This window comes from Typopeltis vanoorti, chromosome 19, assembly GCF_054136105.1.
Source record: "Typopeltis vanoorti isolate ZY-2024b chromosome 19, IOZ_Tvanoo_1.0, whole genome shotgun sequence".
Taxonomy (NCBI): domain Eukaryota; kingdom Metazoa; phylum Arthropoda; class Arachnida; order Uropygi; family Thelyphonidae; genus Typopeltis; species Typopeltis vanoorti.
Window position 1 is genome coordinate 40,325,392 of NC_143567.1, and position 21,005 is coordinate 40,346,396.

Below are 21,005 nucleotides of genomic sequence, written 5' to 3' on the forward strand. Positions count from 1 at the left end.
GATGGAAGCAGTCTCCGATACGTTTCCTGTACTCTCCTCTCGGATTCCTTACTTCCAATGATATTCTTCTGTGTGTATATAGATCTGGACAATTTCAAAGGCCCTCTGCTCCAAAGGACCCTTTCTATCTGCCAGCATTTCGCTCTTGTCTTTGTCTATTTAGCTTCTCGCATTCCTTCCGATCACTTGTGTGGAACCAATCGACACTGTGTAACGAAAAACTTGAAAAAGTAAATAAAAATTTCATTTTAAAATTGGCTTCTGTTTTATTGCTAAAATTAAAGGCCACTAAATGGTGTCTGAAAACTATTTTAACTCATTTAAGCATTGAAAATTTGTTTAATTTTCATAAGAAAACTAATACAATTGGAGTATGTTATAGAGACGAATGTATAACAATTGTTCACTGGCGAGCTCTAGTTACGCGTATAGTAATAAAATCAATAGGAGTGATTTCATCATGACGTTTACAAACATATTCAAGAAACACTTATGAAATATTCTATAAAAGGTTAAAATAACAAGTTGTTTAAGAAAGCTAATATACTGAATCAAAGCTAGTATTTCGGTGTTGTTTTTATTTGTCACATCACGATGTATAATACACCACAAAGTGATACAAATTAAAAATTGTGAATATGAAAATCCAGTGGAAATTTTGGCGTGTTATATAACTCATTTTTAGAGAAGGTAAAATCGATTAATTAGCAATACAATAGAGAATTTCATGTTATACAGAAAATAACAAGCTCATAATCATGTAATAAGATTTGAGATTGTGCGCCAACTACATGGTATTAATGCAGCCTTATAAGGACTGGCTTAAAAGGACGAAGCAAGAATGCTTTTCATATTCCCCGTTGTCTGTAGAGGACAGTGTAAGGATAAGGTGTTATTGAGCTATAAAGCTCTGATCATGGCAAGAGGGTAATAGCAATAGCCGAGCCTCGGTTAGAACTTCATTGACTACCGCATTTATCCATTACCCACTCCGGATCTTCTTTTTCATTTTCATGAAATGTAGTCCTTATAAGGACTGGCTTAAAGGGGCGAAGCAAGAATGCTTTTCATATTCCCCGTTATCTGTAGAGGACAGTGTAGGGATAAGATTTTATTGAGCAATTAAAGCTCTGATCATGGCAGGAGGTAACAGCAATAGCCGAGCCTCAGTTAGAACTGCATTGGCTACAGCATTGCCATCCATTACCCTCCAACGGTATTGGATTGAATGAATTAATCACCGCATCTCACGGTCGATTATTCATCTATTCCCCTCTTCTTCATGAAATGTAACCTATCAATCTCATTTATTTAACTTTCAAGATATAATATTCTTTAAGGTGTCGCTTATAATCTTTAATAAAAAAAGAGAATTTTGAGATTTTTTTTACGATACCAACAATTTATCTTAATCAATAAGAATACAGGATGAATTTAGATTTCCAAGAAATTTAAAAGATCATCATTTTAAAGAATAGTATTATTCTTTTAAAACTCAAGAACACCATTTCATCTTTCATAGAACGAAAAGTAAAGAAACAAAGCCAGAAATCTATCTTAAGGGATTAATGAACTTTTAACATAATACAGTATTATTATTTTGAATAACTCTCTGGACTTAAACTTTTGATTTAAATCGAATTTAAAGGTACATTTAATTTAAATATCAAATTATCGTTAAATGCCATTAATATATAAAGCTAGCTTTACATTAATCAAGGAAAAGTTCAATTGAAATTTCTACTGGAAAGAGAGAATTTTGGAAAACTTAGACTAAGACTGTTTTTAATATTGGACACAAAAGAATCAAATACGAAAGTTTAAATTGGAAATCACATGAGCGTTCAAAATTTATATAAATGTCGTTCTTTGAGGTAACCATCGTGTGCACATGAATTAGTCTTAGTTCCAAAACAGTACTACACATCCATGATCGATGTTTAACTCTTGTTAAATCAAGATTGTCAGTAACAAGATACGATTATCAAAAGAGTCCAATAGAGAATGCTGTAGACAGTCTATCTGTTTTTTTTTGTTTTTTTTTGCTAGATGGGCGAAGCAAGAATGCTTTTCATCTTCCTCGTTATCTATAGAGGACAGTGTAGGGATAAGATGTTATTGAGCTATTAAAGCTCTGATCCTGGTAGGAAGGTAACAGTAATAGCCGATCCTCGGTTAAAACTTCATTGGCTACAGCATTGCCATTTGTTACCATGGAAGTCCTAAAAATGACTTTAGGTTGTCTCATTCAGTATCCAATGTGTATTGAACTAACAATTAAAGCTCTGATCATTGCAGCAGGGTAGCAGCAATAGCCAAACCTCAGTTAAAACCTCATTGGCTACAGCATTGTCATCCATTACCCTCCAAGGGTATTAATCACCGCATCTCACGGTCGATTCCCAATGTGTATTATTATTATTATTATTTTTTTTTAATAGTTCTAATAAGAACTGGGCGATGGACTGAGTCCTTGACTCTTTATCCTGTCATCTGAATGAAGAAAATCTGTGTGGATGGATGTTATTGAGCTAAAAGCTCTAGTAATGGCTAGGTAACGGCAATAGCCGAGCCTCAGTTAAAACTTCATTAGCTACAGCATTGCTATCCTCTACCCTGGAAGTCCTAAAAAGGACTGGATATCAGTTTCCAAATATCCATGATGATCTTAAGCCGCTTATTTCCCAATGTGTATTGTCCTTATAGTCCTTATAAGGACTGGCTTAAAGGGGCGAAGCAAGAATGCTTTCATCTTCCCCGTTATCTGTAGAGGACAGTGTAGGGATAAGGTGTTATTGAGCTATTAAGGCTCTGATCATGGCAGGAGGGTAACAGCAATAGCCGAGCCTCAGTTAGAACTTCATTGGCTACAGCATTGCCATCCATTACCCTCCATGGGTGTTGGATTCAAAAATCCAATGTGTATTGATTTTAATCGTGTTCAAATATACTATAATATTTAATATAAAATATGGTGTATTATTTTCATTGCTTAAAATTATTTTAATATTTTAAATTATCAAAATAAACCCACTATAAAATTAGAATTTGTACTTATCGTTTTAGATAGAATATTTTTTAATATATATATGCATTTTTCAACATCCACTTAAAATGTTCTAAGTAACATTTATCCCTAATAAGCGATGATGCGTTCTCTGTCGATAATCCACTCATTTACGCCTACTTAGCCAACTCGTGTGGCTTCATTTGGTTAGAGGAATGCAGTCCTACAACCGACGTACTGTTTGCAATAAAATTTTCCATTATGTGTTGGAACTATTTCATGCGGTAACAGAAGAAACGAGTAAAATTTCAATTAAGTTACATTTAATTTAACAGTTTTACACTGCCTGAAATGAGTTACCTGTCTTTATTTACTTCCGATAGCAAATATAGTTGACAATAATACTTTGGACGCGAAACACAAGTTAATGGTTTTATGCAGTGGCGCCTCCTATCTTTGAAACATTTTGCAATATGTGTTTTTATTAATTAATGATTACTATAAATATCGTAATAAGTGTATTATTCAACTAAATTGAATAAATATTAATGCATTTTAAGAATTACAAATAATTTAATAAATGTAATGGAATATATCATAATTATAAAAATATAACCAACCGTATATCATCCATACCATTTAAAAATATATATGATTTTACTTAATATTTAGTTTGTTTTTCAAGACAGGACGGGACGATACAATATCCAAATAATGGATGGCAATGCTGTAGCCAATGAAGTTCTAACTGAGGCTCGGCTATTGCTGTTACCCTCCTGCCATGATCAGAGCTTTAATTGCTGAATAACACCTTAAATAACACCTTATCTCTACACTGTCCTCTACAGATAACGGGGAAGATGAAAAGCATTCTTGCTTCGCCCCTTTAAGCCAGTCCTTATAAGGACTTATAAAAGCTCCGTTTAGCTGAAGCGATCTGAAATTTCAAAGTCCTTTTTACGACTTCCAGGGTAACAAATGGCAATACTGTAGCCAATGAAGTTATAACTGAGGCTCGGCTATTGCCGTTACCCAGCCATGACTAGAGCTTTCAGCTCAATAACACTCCATCCACACAGATTTTCTTCATTCAGATGACGGGATGAAGAACTCAGTCCATTTCCCAGTTCTTTTAAGAACTTGAAGAAAGCTCCGTTTTTTTCAATGAAATTGACGAAGGATAAAATTGCGTTTAATTTAATAGCAAATGTAGCACTTTTATTTTATTAGTATTTAGAATGTTACATTTCAAACAGTAAATTATACATTTTTTATTTTACATCCCTGTGGAAATGGGTAAGCTTCACTAAACTGCTCTATATATATAACAATATGAGTTCGCAATAGTGTATCTTCAACTCGAAGTTTATGATACAACTTACACACTGTTGTACTTCAGAAATTAAGGCTTCAGTCCCCTCTTGTATATTATCTGGAACGGACATTTAAACTCTAATATCTGTATTATTTAAATAGCATTCATATATAAATGTCAAATGTACTAATGCACATTGTACTGCAACCAACAATGCCCATATTACTTCGCTAAACATTATATGATTTATATGTTTCTCCCCTCTGAAGAATGACCTACAGCTTGGAAAACTGTAGTAATTCATATACATAGAACTTCTGCCTAGCTAATACAAATATAAAAAAAAGCAAAACATAGGTGGCAGCACATGTTAAGGCTCTCTGTATGTGGCAATGTTTGAAATATGAAATATTCGATTATGCAGAAGGACTTTCTTTATATTTAGATACGACGTAATACAGGAATTCTTATAAGCACATGCGCAGTTTAAAAAATTTTTTATATGACCTGTGTGTTTGGGCACTTCTGGTTAAACAATTTGCTTGCTAAATTGCTGTAAGTATTATAAACATTCAATACATCCGGGAGGCAAATCAGAAAGCAATTCGATCAAGGACAGTTAATGACAATCAGGAGAGTTTTCGGCAGCAAAGAAGACCGTATAAATGACCCAATTAAATCCACGTGGTTTGCGGAGGTCGAAAGAAAAGGCGTGGACGCCGGTTATTACCCTGTATGCTGCCGACATATCGTCCTTGAGTAAACCCATTGGTATTATGGGATGGGTGGGGTGATCGGAGAATCCGAAAGTTATCCTCTGTTGACTATATTTGTCATATCACGTGATTTGTATAGGATATAAAATGGCTTCAGTTGTTGACACCGAAATATCCTGGTGATTGAAGAAAATATCGAGTTTGTTCACGTTAGATTTCACTGAGGAGCGTTCGCCGATCAAGATGAAGGTGAGCTCATTTAATATGTTTAGTGTTTTATAATCACTCAACGAAAAATTGTCAGGAAGTTTTAAAAATATATTGAGCAGCCAAACTGTTGCGTTATATATGTTAAATGAAGATTCATGTGTTAGGTGTGTAGCACTAATTATACTTACTTGTCGGTAGAGACAATCCAGTATCCTATGAGAGGGCAAATATGTAGAGGGGGATCGACTTTCTTTGATTCACAAAAGCCTTAAGACTTCGTTTGCAAATATGGTCTACTACCAAATTCATTTTATTTAAATGGAATTCATAAAAGCACAGCAAAACAGCGTCAGCATCCAATTCTACAGTCGTTTCCTTTTAAATGCCGAACAGAGAGCATTATAAATGTTGCTGGTGTATATTTAGTATTTCAATGGGCCACATAACCGTCTAGGAATTGGCTCAGTTTACGCTGAGTTTGTTTCGAAATTCCTGATGACCAAAAATCAACGATTCCTCAATATGTTCGGAAGTTCCTTAGAAATCAATATCTCAATGGAACTTAAGGAGTGCTATCATAAAATTGATGATGAGACCTCAATTTACGACTATATTACAAATTCAAGATTATCCTACTAGAAAATACAAAATTCGCAACAGTACAACTGTAAAATTTTGCGATGAGTTAAATTTTATACTGACATGTGTTTAGTCTTGCAACTGACGCGATCTGATACAGGATTGAATTTCTCCTTTTCAATTTTTCATAAAATTCAGAATTCTAATTCTACTCAGCTATCTTGTTCTCATTATCTAGTAACGGTACGTTCAAACGAAAAGAAATTATTTGACAGTTTCGGTAATACGTCCAAGAATTTAAGACTAAGAACTACAGTTATTCTTTGATCCCGCGTAGTACCATTGTGTATCAACAATAGTGATGCATTTTATCATCAATCTGTCTCTCAACTATCTGTCTATCAGTCGTAGTTTACATATCTTTAGGCTTTGCTGATATTATTTAAATTCATCATAAATAATGATTTGGATTTCATTCACATTCAATAAATAATTCAATGTTTTATTTATTTATTTTTTAGGTTCTTATTCTTTTAGGAATGTTGATGGCTGTCAGTGGTACTTATTTATATCCTTATGGTCACTTTTGGTATGGAGGTGGGGCTAGTCGACAATATCGTGGACAGGATGTAAGTGTATAATTAGTTAAAATGTTAATTAGTTAAAATATAATTAGTTAAAATGGCCACTATGGTCAATGCGATAATGATAAATAAATTGGAGATATAATATATGTTATTTAAAAACATTCTGTGCTGTTTTAAAAATTAATAATATAAAAATAAAGATGTCGTTTAAATAAACGTACATACAAATATTAGTCTGTGTATGAAAATCAGCATTAAAAGGGATTTAACTTAATAATAGATGGCGCTCTCTTCTCTCCTCAGATTGCGGGAAATTATGCTTTTGGATATGATGAGGGTCATGGCACTGGTGGAACCTTCAGGCGAGAACATGGCGACGCAGCTGGAAACAAAGTAGGATCATATGGCCTTCATGATGCTGACGGGCGCATGCGTGTCGTAAACTACGTTGCCGATGCTGCTGGATATCGTGCCGATATTAAGACCAACGAACCAGGAGTTGAACCCAAAGATCCAGCAGCTGCTACCATCAACAAAGGACACGTTGTAGCTGCCGCACTTCACCCATATGGTCTTTGGGGACATGGTTACTATGGTAATCCCTGGGCATATGGCGGCCATTATGGTCATTGGTGGTAAAATGAGATTTTTGTAATATCAAAATTTAAATGTCTGGACTGCTAAGCTAACGTGTGTATTTGATTAACTCTGTTGTACAAATTGGAATATAAATAAAAAAAATCCTAAAAGATTTTTTTTCATTTTTCTTCATACGCAAATATTTCAACGTATAGTAAACTACATTCGAAATATATTTTCAAGAAAAAAGTTATGATATTTATATTATATTTTCAAGGAAAGATATGTGAATATAAAACAAAAATGGTATTATGATATATAACATGTGTTTTAATCTAGAAAAATCGCCTTATCACATGATCATATCAACTATATTTCTTATCCTAGGAAACTTATGATATAAATATTCTATTTAAACGATTATAAACAATCTAAATAAAACATTTTGCTAAGTTAAAATGAAAAAGAAACGATTTTTGCTACGAAAAATTCTCAGAACTTTACTCGCAGGATGGATGAAGCATACATGCTTTTCGTATTCCCCTTTGTCTGTAGATGAAAAACTACGGGTACGGGTAGGTATTCATCTCAATAACACCCTACCTTACCGTAGGGTGTTATTGAGCTTCATACTCTCATTGGCCTTTTTTGAGAAAAGAATGGCTGAGCTTTTCTTGGGATTAACTTCCAATCTCCATTTGGAGAACCAACCCTCCAGATTTAGAAGGTTTTCTTGAAGCTTTCTGGTAATGAAATGTGGTGTGAGAGATCTGGTTAGTATTGCTGTATCGTCCGCATACAGGGTCAAAATGGAAGACATCGGATTGTGCGGGATGTCTGACATGTATACAGAAAACAACAATGGAGCCAGTAGAGATCCCTGCGGCACTCCAGCAAAGATGGCGCTGGGACGATGTAGAACCGTTGATTTTGACTTGCATTGATCTGTTCTGAAGATATGAATGGATTAGATGAACCATTTTTACTGAAGTACCGGCTGAGATAAGTTCGTTCATGAGTCCAAAATGCCAGATTTTGTCAAAAATACTTTTGTCTAGGAAAACAACTCCTGTGCACTGGCGCCAATTGTAACTGGTGGTGATGATCTCGTATATATATATATATACTGAAGCAGAATACTAGAAATTTCTAGTATTCTGCTTCATTATATAATTAGGTTTTATAATTCATATTTTGGTGTATAAAAAGAAAAAACACCAAAATGTCTATAAATTCTCAATAAAATATAATTAATTACATAGTAATTTACTTAAATTTAATTTAAATAATATTACTAAATATTACTATGTAAAATCAATGAAAAAATAAAGTTAATTGGACAACCTGAGTACAGAGACATTTTATAAAGCATCCCTTGAAGTTCAATAAAGGTCCTAAGTTTCCATTATGAAATAAACAGTCATGCTGACCAAGCTTCATTTTAAAAATATGGTTAAATAATAGAATAAAATAAATTATAATAAATTAAAATATTGGTAATAAGAGACACAGTGAAATAATGTTCAAAATAGTAAGTGGCATGGAAGTAAATATATCAAAAAGAACAAGACAAGAACAGAATAATCTCATATATTAACATGTAAAGAATTAATAGATTATTTTCCATGTAAATTAATTTGTATCCCCTTAATTATGAAAAAAAAAAGACTGTTAGCGCATTAAAATTAAAAATAAATAAAAATAAAATAAATAAATAATAATAATTAGAAGCATAAATGGAATGATTAATAAATAAAATTAAATGATAAAATGTATATTTTCACGTATGACAATGTATATGACAAGAACTGCAGTTTACTTCTTTATATTTATATACAATACTAAACAAGCCATTTTTATACAGACTTTGGTGCATTTTCATAAAATAAAAATAAACAATCGTCTATTTGGGAACATACAGTCGGGCATTCGCCGTCAGTATTCCTTAGTAGTTCTTCCATTGTCGTTTCAATAATTGTAAAACGAAATGGATGCCATATTACTGCCCATTTGACAATTTAGCCGCGATAGATACAGAGTTAGGTAACTTTTGCATGTTTAACTGCTTGGTCGTAAGATGATTGTTGATTGAAATACAATTTTATTAATACAGACCAGTTTACAATAAAAACATTTATTCAAACCTACCAGTTTCGCCAGCAAACTGTCTGGCTTTTTCAAGGCATTACGGAGATATGAAAGTTAGTAAATGCAAATTAAAAGGAACATAAAAAACGTTGTAAACCAAACTAGTATCTATGGTTACACGTTTCGCGTGACAGAGATGACTTATTGTTCTTATTCATTATCACGCATGCGTGTTTGTTGTAGACTTGTAATGTGATTACTGGCTAGCTGTAGTTCAGATTGATTGAGAGAGAGGATCAAGTTTTTCCACGAACTGTTTAGAATTACACCCTGATTTTTGTTGAGGTTTCCGCCGGTTATTAGTACTATTGTGGCTTCCTTAAATACACGATGCCTGTAGTCGTCATCGAGATATCAACCACCAACATCAGACAAGTTTTAGGATCTCCAAAAGATAAAGTTCCGTTCTACAAATATCCAGGAGTATATTACATTCCCTGCTCCTGTGGTTTTGCCTACATCGGACAAACTTCACGAAGTTTAGAAATTAGACAAAAAGAACATGTTGGTGACGTAAACCACAACAGAAGAATCTCTTCCGGCTTAGCACATCATTTCTGCACGTCTAACCACACAATAGATTGGCAAAACAGCTCCATGCCATATCTCTATGACGACTACAGGCATCGTGTATTTAAGGAAGCCACAATAGTGTCAATAACCGGCGGAAACCTCAACAGAAATCAGGGTGTAATTCTAAACAGTTCGTGGAAAAACTTGATCCTCTCTCTCTCAATCAATCTGAACTACAGCTAGCCAGTAATCACATTACAAGTCTACAACAAACACGCATGCGTGATAATGAATAAGAACAATAAGTCATCTCTGTCACGCGAACCGTGTAACCATAGATACTAGTTTGGTTTACAACGTTTTTTATGTTCCTTTTAATTTGCATTTACTAACTTTCATATCTCCGTAATGCCTTGAAAAAGCCAGACAGTTTGCTGGCGAAACTGGTAGGTTTGAATAAATGTTTTTATTATTAAATACTGGTCTGTATTAATAAAATTGTATTTCTATTATAAAACGACCAAAAATGTATAATTTAAATATGATTGTTGATTGTTATGAGTGATGGATATATAAATTTTTATTTCATTTTTTTTGTTGAATAACAGTAAGCGACAAATTATTTATTTATTTTTATTTAATTTCCACAAAATAAACATTTATGATTTGTATTTAAAAATATACACTTGAAAAATAAAATAGTATCAAATTGTGAAAGCATTCCATAGTACTTGACAGTATTTGTAATTATTTACATAAAGTACTCAAAAAATAAAGTTGTTTTAAATTTTCCTGAAACAATTTTATTCTTCTATAGTTATCAATATTAATTATTTTTTAAATTAAACATTTCCCCGTATAATTTGAAGACATTTGCTTCAAAATATAAGTATGCAGAGAAAGTATACTGTAAGTATGCATAGAAAGTGGCTCTATCTGGTGGCAATTGACTACAACTGTTATTCATTTAACTCATTTATGGGTCCATTTGAAGCCGATACTTTGGGAGCTATGAATAAAACAGATATAACAAACAAGTAAAAAGCGCAATGAATTCTTAGAGGAATATGAACTAGTAATAACTAGTAATTACGTTAAAGTCTCTAAGTTTTAGTATAAGAACGAAATGTTATGCTTCCTTGAACCTGCCAGTCAATGAAATATTGTGCCCCTGCAATACTTGTTGCACTGCTTTACTCTGAAGACATGCGGAATAAATAATATAATCGGTTGAGAGGTCAAATCTATAAATACCATCTTATTTATACTACAATTTCTAACGTTAATGTTACTAAATTTCTGATAAAAGTAACAGTAACTATAATAATATAGTTATTTTTGTAAAAAGAGTTTACTTTTCTTAATTTTCATGCAATAATTAATATAATAACAGTATTAGTAATCATGTTATTATGAATCATTTCTTTATTGATAACTTCCTTAATATATGCAACGAACTAATTCAAATATTAACAAATAATTTAAAAATTACTTGGCTTTTCTTTGATTAAATGTTCTCTAATTCGTCAAATTATAAAAATCTCGTTTGAATCAGTGGTATAGTATGAACAAAAATATTGCAAATGCAAACCATAAAACCGTACAATTAGATATGTTATCGATATAACCTAATACCAACTCTAACGTCGTGCACTAGAGGAGAAACGGTCCGAAATAGCAACCAGTTTCTTGGATAGATCATATAAACATTCGGACACCATCAAATAGTTACGATACAGCAGCCATAAAATGCAAAGTAGCAGAACATTACTTCACGGATTAATGGGTGAGTGATGATTAAGTCCTTGTTAGGACTTCCAGGGTAACGAATGGCATTGATGTAGCCAATGAACTTTTAACTGAGGCTCGGCTATTGCCGTTATTATGACTAGAGCTTTTAACTCGATAACACTCCATCCACACAGATTTTCTTCATTCAGATGACGGGATAAAGAGTCAAGGACTCAGTCCATCGCCCAGTTCTTTTAAGAACTTTAAGATTACTTCACGGCCCTATAGCGATGCATAATCTCCATGCCCATTCAGGCGAGCAAACTGCTCGTAAATTTTATCCTCACTGTAATCACAACATATAGCTGGGAATATGAAAAGCATATTGCTTCACCCCTAAAGACATAAATGTCAATTGTCAATTACTTCACGGGAGGTGGAAGAATACGGAAAAATGAATTAATCGACCGTGAGATGCGGTGATTAATGCCCTTGGAGGGTAATGGATGGCAATGTTGTAGCCAATGAAGTTCTAACTGAGGCTCGGCTATTGCTGTTATCCTCCTGCCATGACCAGAGCTTTAATAACTCAATAACACCTTGTCCCCACACTGTCCTCTAAAGATAACGGGGAAGATGAAAAGCATTCTTGCTTCAGCCCTTTAAGCCAGTCCTTATAAGGTCTATGTAATTACTTCACGGCTCTTAACTTGCACACTAAGACAATATCCATGCAGTGGTCTACATTTGAAAATCAACACAAAACAATAATAGACGAAGAAATCGTCAACCACGAAATAAGAATAGTCGACTGGAAACACATGGCGTCACCAGATTCAAAAGATACTTACACAACAACATTAAACACTGGAGGAAATATATAAGAAAGCTACAAATAAAGTCAGAATTTGTTCCAAAACAAGCCAAAATCCTTGGATAAAGCAAAACGTAATCCTAGCTATACACAGAAAGGACATTCCATGGAAACAATTAAAGCTATATCCAAATAACGCAGTTTTAAAAACCGAATATAAGATAACAAGGAATCGCCTTACAACGCAAATAAGAAATGCTAAAAGAAACTACTACTGAGACAAATTAATCTCGGTACAAATTAACGTGAAACAAACCTGTCACTGATCAATGAGATGCTAGATTGTGATCCCAACATCACTTTTAAACCATAAAACACAGCTTCATGAAAGACACTAAATCTATCCAACAACTAGCAAATGACTTTAACCAATACTTTGTAGACTCCATCCAAGAATTACAGAGAAAGATCTCTCCACCTCAAAAAATGTGGTCTACATTCAGAATAAAAACAAACAAACATTCATTATGATTCCCAACCATCAGAAGTAGAACTACTCTCTGTAATTCATCAAACCAAGCTAAAGGCCCAGGAATCAATAGCATCATACTTAAGGATATCAACCAACTAGCCTAGGCCCTATCCTACTAAAATTAATAAAAAAAATATATTTAAAACAGGACAAATACCACGTATGTTAAAAACTGCCACTATCACACCCATATACAGGGTGTCCCAAAATTCACGCAAGATTTAAATTTAGCGCCATTTGTGCGGTAAAGTGTTGCCAACGAGAAAAAAAAAGACAGCGTGACAGCTGACAGTTCAGGGTTATTAAAAAGGACCACACACAGCGAAGAGAGTTCGTTGAATGGATTATGGAAAACAACAAGTGGATGCTTATTTTTCGAACAAAATCATCTTCAGCGATGAGACTCATTCTCATCTTGATGGCTTCGTTAATCGACAAAATTGTCGCATTTGGGGTTCAGAAAATCCACGAGTGATTGTTGAGAAACAAATACATCCATAACGTGTCACTGTTTGGTGCGGATTTTGGGCTGGAGGCATCATCGGTCCATTCTTCTTCGAAAATGCGGCTGGTAAGGCAATAACAGTTAATGGTGCTCGCTATCGCGACATGATAATCCAGTTTTTTATACCTAAATTGCAAGATGTGGATGTGGACGACATGTGGTTTCAACAAGACGGTGCCACATGCCATATAGCCCGAGAAACAATTCAATTACTGCATGAGTCATTTCCTGGTCGCGTAATTTCTTTTGGCGATCAGAATTGGCCGCCCATATCATGTGACTTAACGCCGTTGGACATTTTTTGGGGGGGGGGTTTGAAGTCTAAGGTTTATGCCAACAAGCCCACGCCTTGAAGGAGGAAATTGAGCGCTGTATCAACGAAATTCAGCCACATTTATGCAAAACTGTCATGGAAAAATTCGACAAAAGAATGCGTATGTGCCAGCAAAGCCGTGGAGGCCATTTACCCGATATGCTATTCCATGCTGTATGAATCAATTCCATGCTTTATGAATCAATAAGAAATTACAATTTTTAATTAAAAACCTGTGTTTTCTATCAAAATTACTTCTTGCGTGAATTTTGGGACACCCTGTACAAACATGGAAAAAGAAATGTAATTAATAATTACAGACCCATAGCAACATTACCAATTATCAATCAAATTACTGTATAGAGCGGATCATGCTCAGGAAACTCGCAACATATACAGAAAACTTTCTGTATATGTATTATTCTCAAAACACAATACGGTTTTCAGAAAATTAAGAGAACAACATCTCTCTTGTAAGATTTTATAAATGTAATTAACACCGCCTTAGATAAAAACAAAATTACCGTAGTAGTCTTTATCGACTTGACTGAAGCATTCGATACACTCATACATGAAACTTTATTGGAAAAATCTAAGATGTACTGCACTAGGTCAACGTAGCTTAGAAAGTACTTTCAGAACAGAAACAAAATCACACAGAGGGTCAACCGGTCGAAGAGAATTACCGGTACCCGGTGGAGTGTCACAGGTAGCTATTCTCCCCAATTTTACTCAACGTCTATATGCACGATATTAACTACGTCTCAAAGTTCACTCTCCAACATAAAAAATACACCGAACAGTAAAACCACTACAATCACTCAGGTTGAAACAAGACGATACCTTGGAATTTATCTTCATGAAGATATGAACTGGAAAAGTCACATTAACCATCTATAAAACAAACTACGGACAATAATTGAAAACAAACCAGTTAAACGTTACAGCTGTTACACGCATAAAAACACTAACACACAAAGCACTACGCTAAAATATACTAAGATACGCCATAACAACGTATGCTTTCTGTGCACCGTACAAACTAAACAGATTAATGTCGTTACAGTACAAAATGATAAAGCTGATCTTTCTGGAACAAAGAGACAATGTCGGCTTTATATGCACACACCGCAATGACAGAACAACACAACATCCTAACAGCAAAACACTTATGTCACTATGCAGCTTTGCTAAAACATTATTTCTGTGCCAACTACAGAAAATCCAGAAATGCATACCGTATAACAAGACCCCAGACCTCTACTCATATCACATATAAATACAATAATCACTGCTGAAAGACAGACAACCGGTGCTTCTACATTCTAGATAGGCTAAACAAAGTACTTTTTGAAAACAGAACCTTACAAACTACAACAGCCTGAAAATAGACTTAAGAACAAAGTATGAAATAGGCATCCTACGCACCATGCAGACTGAAATGAGATGAGATTGCATCAGATGAGATGCAATGTATTAGTTCTGGCTTTTCAGTTCTATAACGCGTCTTGGCATGATTTGTTTGGGGCAAATGGGCTGCTTTAGCATTCTATGTCTACCACAGGGTTAACATTTTCGATTAATTTAGGTAACTCACCCAAAGTGTATTTTCGTGAGTTACTTACATTTTTGATTCAGTAATATTTATTTATTACAATTTCTGGGACACGTCCGATAGTTGAAAATTTTGGTTATTCTCAGAACTTTCGTAGAGATTTTTTATTTTCAATATTATACTGTTTCTTTCTTTCTTTCTTTTCTTTTTTTTTGGTCAGCAGACATGTAATTGTTATTTTATAATTTTATTTATAAAGTATGGGTGCGCAATATACTTCTAGCCAAGTCAACATTACGTTTCTGTGTGTGAACTGTTTCCACAAATGCGGCTTTCTGGATCAAACGGGCCACAAAAGCTTATTTTTCTTATCTGGAGAAAATGACAAGTGGACTTCTCGGAGTTGGATGTCCTTCATCGCTCAGAGAAACATCGCGATTCCTTGTTTATTGGAGGGCTAAAGTGATTGTTCTGTTGTTAAATAAAGAGCAGATATCTTTACTCTTGATTTTTTAACTACCGGCAATAAAATGTTTTTTTGCCATAACGTACTCTGGCAAAAAACAAACATGTCTTACATTGAACAAAATTTTTACATAAGGAAATTTAAGGAAGCTGCAAACATGTTTAGACTTCCAACACAGGGTAACAAAACCCAGGGCCTAATTCTACACCAAGTTTGGTTAGCATTGATAAAAAATATACCCAAGTCAGACCTCGGACAATGTGAACGTGAACAACAGAACGTGGCAGCATCCAGCATTGTCCAAACTTAGCATTGCACTGAATCTTCATTCGGATGTTCAATTTAATAACAGTTAGACGGCCACAACTGCAGTATAATGAACTATTTTGAGTAATTTCTCATTTCCTGTGTTTAAACATTTAGTTACCTTTGAGCCCTTGAATATGAAAGTCAAACGACTTACGAAACTTGTCGGGTTTGTTTTTTTTTTATTTTCATTTAGCTTAATAAACATGTAGTCCAATTACCGGAATCTTTCTTATAATATCTTTGCTCTTTATTTAACTCTTTCTCCATACAACAAACGAAAAACAATGTAACCAACACACACACAGTTTTACAGCGGATCACAAAAAAATCTTCTACGAAGACAATTTAAAAAATTACACTCTATTTCTCTACCTCATTTGACAGACGTTGTTGTGCCTAATTATTAGAAGTCTCAAGATCTTCCATAACCCATGTCTCGAACTCGGATCTAATTACTGTTCTGCAGAAGGATTAAATTAACCATATGAACTACCAAAACACAGTCTTGTTTTTCACAAGAAAGACATCACTTCAACTCTCTTGTAACTTTTGTTAATACTCATCTCTCAAAACATGATCAGATTATTCTCTTTTGTTGGGGATGGGGGGGATGATCTACATCTCTGAGTTATCCTAGAACTCATTTCAGCTATACCTTCTCTATAATTATACTAAGCTTTATACTCAAGACACCACTTCTCATCTATACAGTAATCACGAATAATCCTAAATCCATCGAACCATGGAATATTGCTCACACAGTTGGTGCAGTGCACCCAAACCTTCTCTAAGATTATCCAATCCGATAAAGAAGAAAATAGTCATATTAATCGATGACTCATTCTCTCTCTCTCACACACAGAGATTTATTCTCACATTTAACTTCTCACAGATTTTATATTTTCTTTTCTCATACTTTCATAGACAATGTACTGAAAACGTTTCCCCTACTTACAAGATTGTAATAACACTGGCAGTGTTATTACACGTACAGCTCCCTGAATCTAACTTCTTTTTTATTCTTCCTCCCTCTGTTCTTCTATGGAACAGCTTACCTCATTCTACCTTCTACAAAGACTTTCAGCTGTTCAAGAAACACATCAATAGAGTTTCTTTTTATTCTTAGGTACATATGTTAAGCAGCCACTGGTTACAAGTAAGGTTACTTATTTTTAAACGACTCTTTCAACAACTTGTACACTTGGTATTGAACTTATATTAAAATTATATTTAGGGCTTAAATCAGTAAAATGCTCTAATATTGTCCAATACCGTGTTTAACATTCTAGTTAAATATATTCATAACCGAGAATTTTTAGTTCAGCATTCACCATATCTCACGAAAAAATATCGTTTTAAAAATGCATATTTTAAATATTCACATTTTATTTATATAATTTTGATGATATTAATATTTATTATAAAATAACTGAAAATCTTTTTAAATAATTAAAAACTTCCTGAAATTATATGAATTAATTTGATACACTATTTTATTTTTAAAATATAAATAATTTAATATGATTATTTTAATAAACATTATTTATCGAGATTGATTGATTTCGATTAATGCTTCTAGTGCCCTTAGTTTTTAAATGCTTTTAATTAGTCTGATTTAGATTTACAAAAGTGACATAATCCGATTAGGATGAATTAGTGTGGAGAACAGGGTAATTGAGAGGCAATTTATGCGACTGGTCAGGTACTTTCGTATACTTTCGTATTTCCTGATAATGTGAGAGATAATTATCTAGTGTTGATTAACTTCAAATGATTATGTTATAAAGTGTAAATTAAAATATTATTATATTATAAATAATTATAACTGTGTGAGCAAAACTGGTGTTTTTCTAATTTTGTTATTTTTAAAATCTGTTGATAACATTTCTAAACCAGAGCAACTCCGAAACGTTTCCAAGGCAGGAAATAACACTACCCAGCCAGCAAAGGGCGATTAAGGGTTCAAGCGGGTGGAATTCTATACGTGCTTAGTATGGAAAACGTAAATGATTTAATACAACACTTGAACAGAGATCAAGAGCTTGACCTATTCAAGAAGCTATTGAAGAAGTTCGAGACCGAGTGGCCGTGTTTCCTAAACCTATATGCGCAAACAAATGATCCTGAAGGTGAAGAGGAAGATACAGAAGGTGAAAACACAACTGTCTCCCCACCTAAGGAGCCCCGGCAGATGGATTCGCAGGAGGAACACTCCATATCCGGATTATAGGATTTAGATTATGAGGACAGATTGCGAGTATGTGGATTGCAGACTCTGGTTAACAGGAGAAAGAGGGATGATGTGATAGAGGTCTATAAACTTTTGAATGGATGTTAGAGCATTTCAAATGATGAAATTTTCGTTATATGGAAAGCGGGGAGAGAACATGTGGGCATCCATGGAAGTTAAAGTTGTTCTCAGTCAAGAAAGGGGTAAGAGCTAGGTTTTTCTCCCAGAGAGCAGTGAGTGAGTGAGTGGAATAATTTGCCCTTAGGGATAGTGAGTGCATCTAGTGTAAATGAATTTAAGGGAAGGTATGATAGCTGGGTTGGGTAATTTACAGCCTCCCTTGATGAGTCCTTGACTCCCTGTAGGTCTCAGATGATAACAATAATGCATACATACATCTTCAAGGCCCACCTTTCCTAATTGGGTTGTGGGGGCAACAGCTGCAAGAGGAACTTCCAATGGTCACGATCCTCCGCCACCAAGCTCAGGTGTTCTGGTGGGATTCCCAAACGTGTCCACCCAAGGTTTTGAATATAATCTATCCAGCGAGTCCTTGGCCTTCCACGTGGCCTTCCACCCTCTGGCTTGGCAAAGAGGGTCTGCTAAGGGAGCCTCTCTTGTGGCATTCTGACCAGGTGCCCGTACCAACGTAACTGTGATCTCTCAACCCGGAGAAGCAGCGGTTGAGTATTGAGGGTTTCCCGAATTGCAGAGCTTCTGATTCTGTTGAGTCTTGTCAGCCCCGCAACCAATCGAAGGAACCTCATTTCAGCAATAATAATATTATTATTCTATAGAAATGATTTCAAGCATATTGGACTTCTAATTAAGTTCCGTTTCTAAAATAAACATCTCCTTAAAGAGTAATATTACCTTGAACATTGAAAATTCTTTTGATATGTACAAATATTTGCAAATAATGATATCGAATTATTTAAATGAATGTAAAACTCTTTTCCTATTCAAAATTAGGCAAACTGAGAAATAAAACCAGTTAAAATTTGGAAAATATGCTCATTTCAGACATACAAATGATGGTCTACTCTATTTTTATGCGGCTTTCACTCACGAAAGGTTTTTTTGCAAACATGTACTACATTCGTTCCTTCGTGCTTTGGGTGATTTAAGAATTTTTATATTTTTAAAAAATTAATTTTATGAATATTTTATTTATGTGTTACATAGTCTCCAGAAGCCATTCTCCGGAAGACAAAATGGACGTTTTTCCGGATTCCAGTAAAACGGAGCTGTTGGTCTCACGATGGCAGATGATATTCATCTCACGCTTAAGAAAAAGTCACAAACATCATTGCCCACGACGAGATTGAAACCTGCAGCCTGTAGGCGGAAGTGTAAATACACTAACGCTAACGATGTCAAGCTATGCATCACTGCGAGTTATGCATAACTGAAAGTTGTGTATAATTAATTCCTTTATTAACTACACATAGAATATTCTTCAATCCATTTTAATTTTAAATAAAAGAAAAAAAATTAATTAAAAAGAAAAAATAAAAGTTTAAAAATCAAAAAAGTTATAATTATTATTTTTTACACCCAAATAAATCTTAGATGGCATTTTTATGTCAATGCTGTAGCCAATGAAGTTCTAACTGAGGCTCGGCTATTGCTGTTACCCTCCTGCCATGATCAGAGCTTTAATTGCTCAATAACACCTTATCCCTACACTGTCCTCTACAGATAACGGGGAAGATGAAAAGCATTCTTGCTTCGCCCCTTTAAGCCAGTCCTTATAAGGACTGGGGAAGAGGATATATGGTTGAAAGACTGAAAAAGTCCTTTTTAGGACTTCCAGGGTACTAAATGGCAATGCTGTAGCCAATGAAGTTTTAACTGAGGCTCGGCTATTGCCGTTACCCAGCCATGACTAGAACTTTTTAGCTCAATAACACTCCATCCACACAGATTTTCTTCATTCAGATGACGGGATAAAGAGTCAAGGACTCAGTCCATCGCCCAGTTCTTTTAAGAACTGTTTAAGAACAGTATTGTTTGGGGAATCAATCGACCGTGAGATATGGTGATTGATTCATTCAATCCAATACGCTTAGAGGGTAATGGATGGCAATGCTTGTAGCCAATGAAGTTCTAACTGAGGCTCGGCTATTGCTGTTACCCTCCTGCCATAATCAGAGCTTTAATAGCACAATAACACCTTATCCCTACACTGTCCTCTACAGATAACGGGGAAGATGAAAAGCATTCTTGCTTCGCCTCTTTAAGCCAGTCCTTATTATAAGGACAGTATTGTTTGTGGTGGTGAGTCGCGATCCCTGATGGATAACATCCCAGTCCTTTTTAGGACTTCCAGGGTAGCAGATGGCAATGAAGTTTTAATTGAGGCTCGGCTAATGCCGTTACTCAGACATGACTAGAGCTTTTAGCTCGATAACACCCCATCCACACAGATATTCTTCATTCAGATGACGGGATAAAGAGTCAAGGACTCAGTCCATCGCCCAGTTCTTTTTAGAACAGTATTGTTTGTAGAAAGGTTTATGAAAGCTTGTTTATTAATTCAAGAAATTCAATTTAATGAAGTACTGATGTCCAAAAATCTAAAAAGAAAAATGTTATAATCAACAAAACACGATATTAATTTATATAATATGTATTAAAATTTACGAATAACAGTAGTTAATATTTAAACGTACGCAATTATAGAGTTCTATTAAAATCATGTATAGTAATGTACTAAAAAAAAAAACACAAGTCGCTAACGAAATTATGAGTCTCAGTGGAGATGAACTTCACCGTCCGATGTTCTCACACCGGGCGTGAAGTTCATCCATCTCATCTATTGGTCTGAAGTGGCTTGAAAAAGTTCCATGTTCAATCTCTAGAGCACGGTTTCCTGACTTTGTAAAAAATAATT

The 21,005-nt window shown here is 34.5% G+C and overlaps 1 pseudogene; it reads left to right on the forward strand.

Annotated features, from left to right (window-relative positions):
• The first annotated feature begins 5,281 nt into the window (after positions 1-5,281).
• LOC150096023 (cuticle protein 14 pseudogene) lies at positions 5,282-7,053 on the forward strand (annotated as a pseudogene).
• Positions 7,054-21,005: the final 13,952 nt, after the last annotated feature.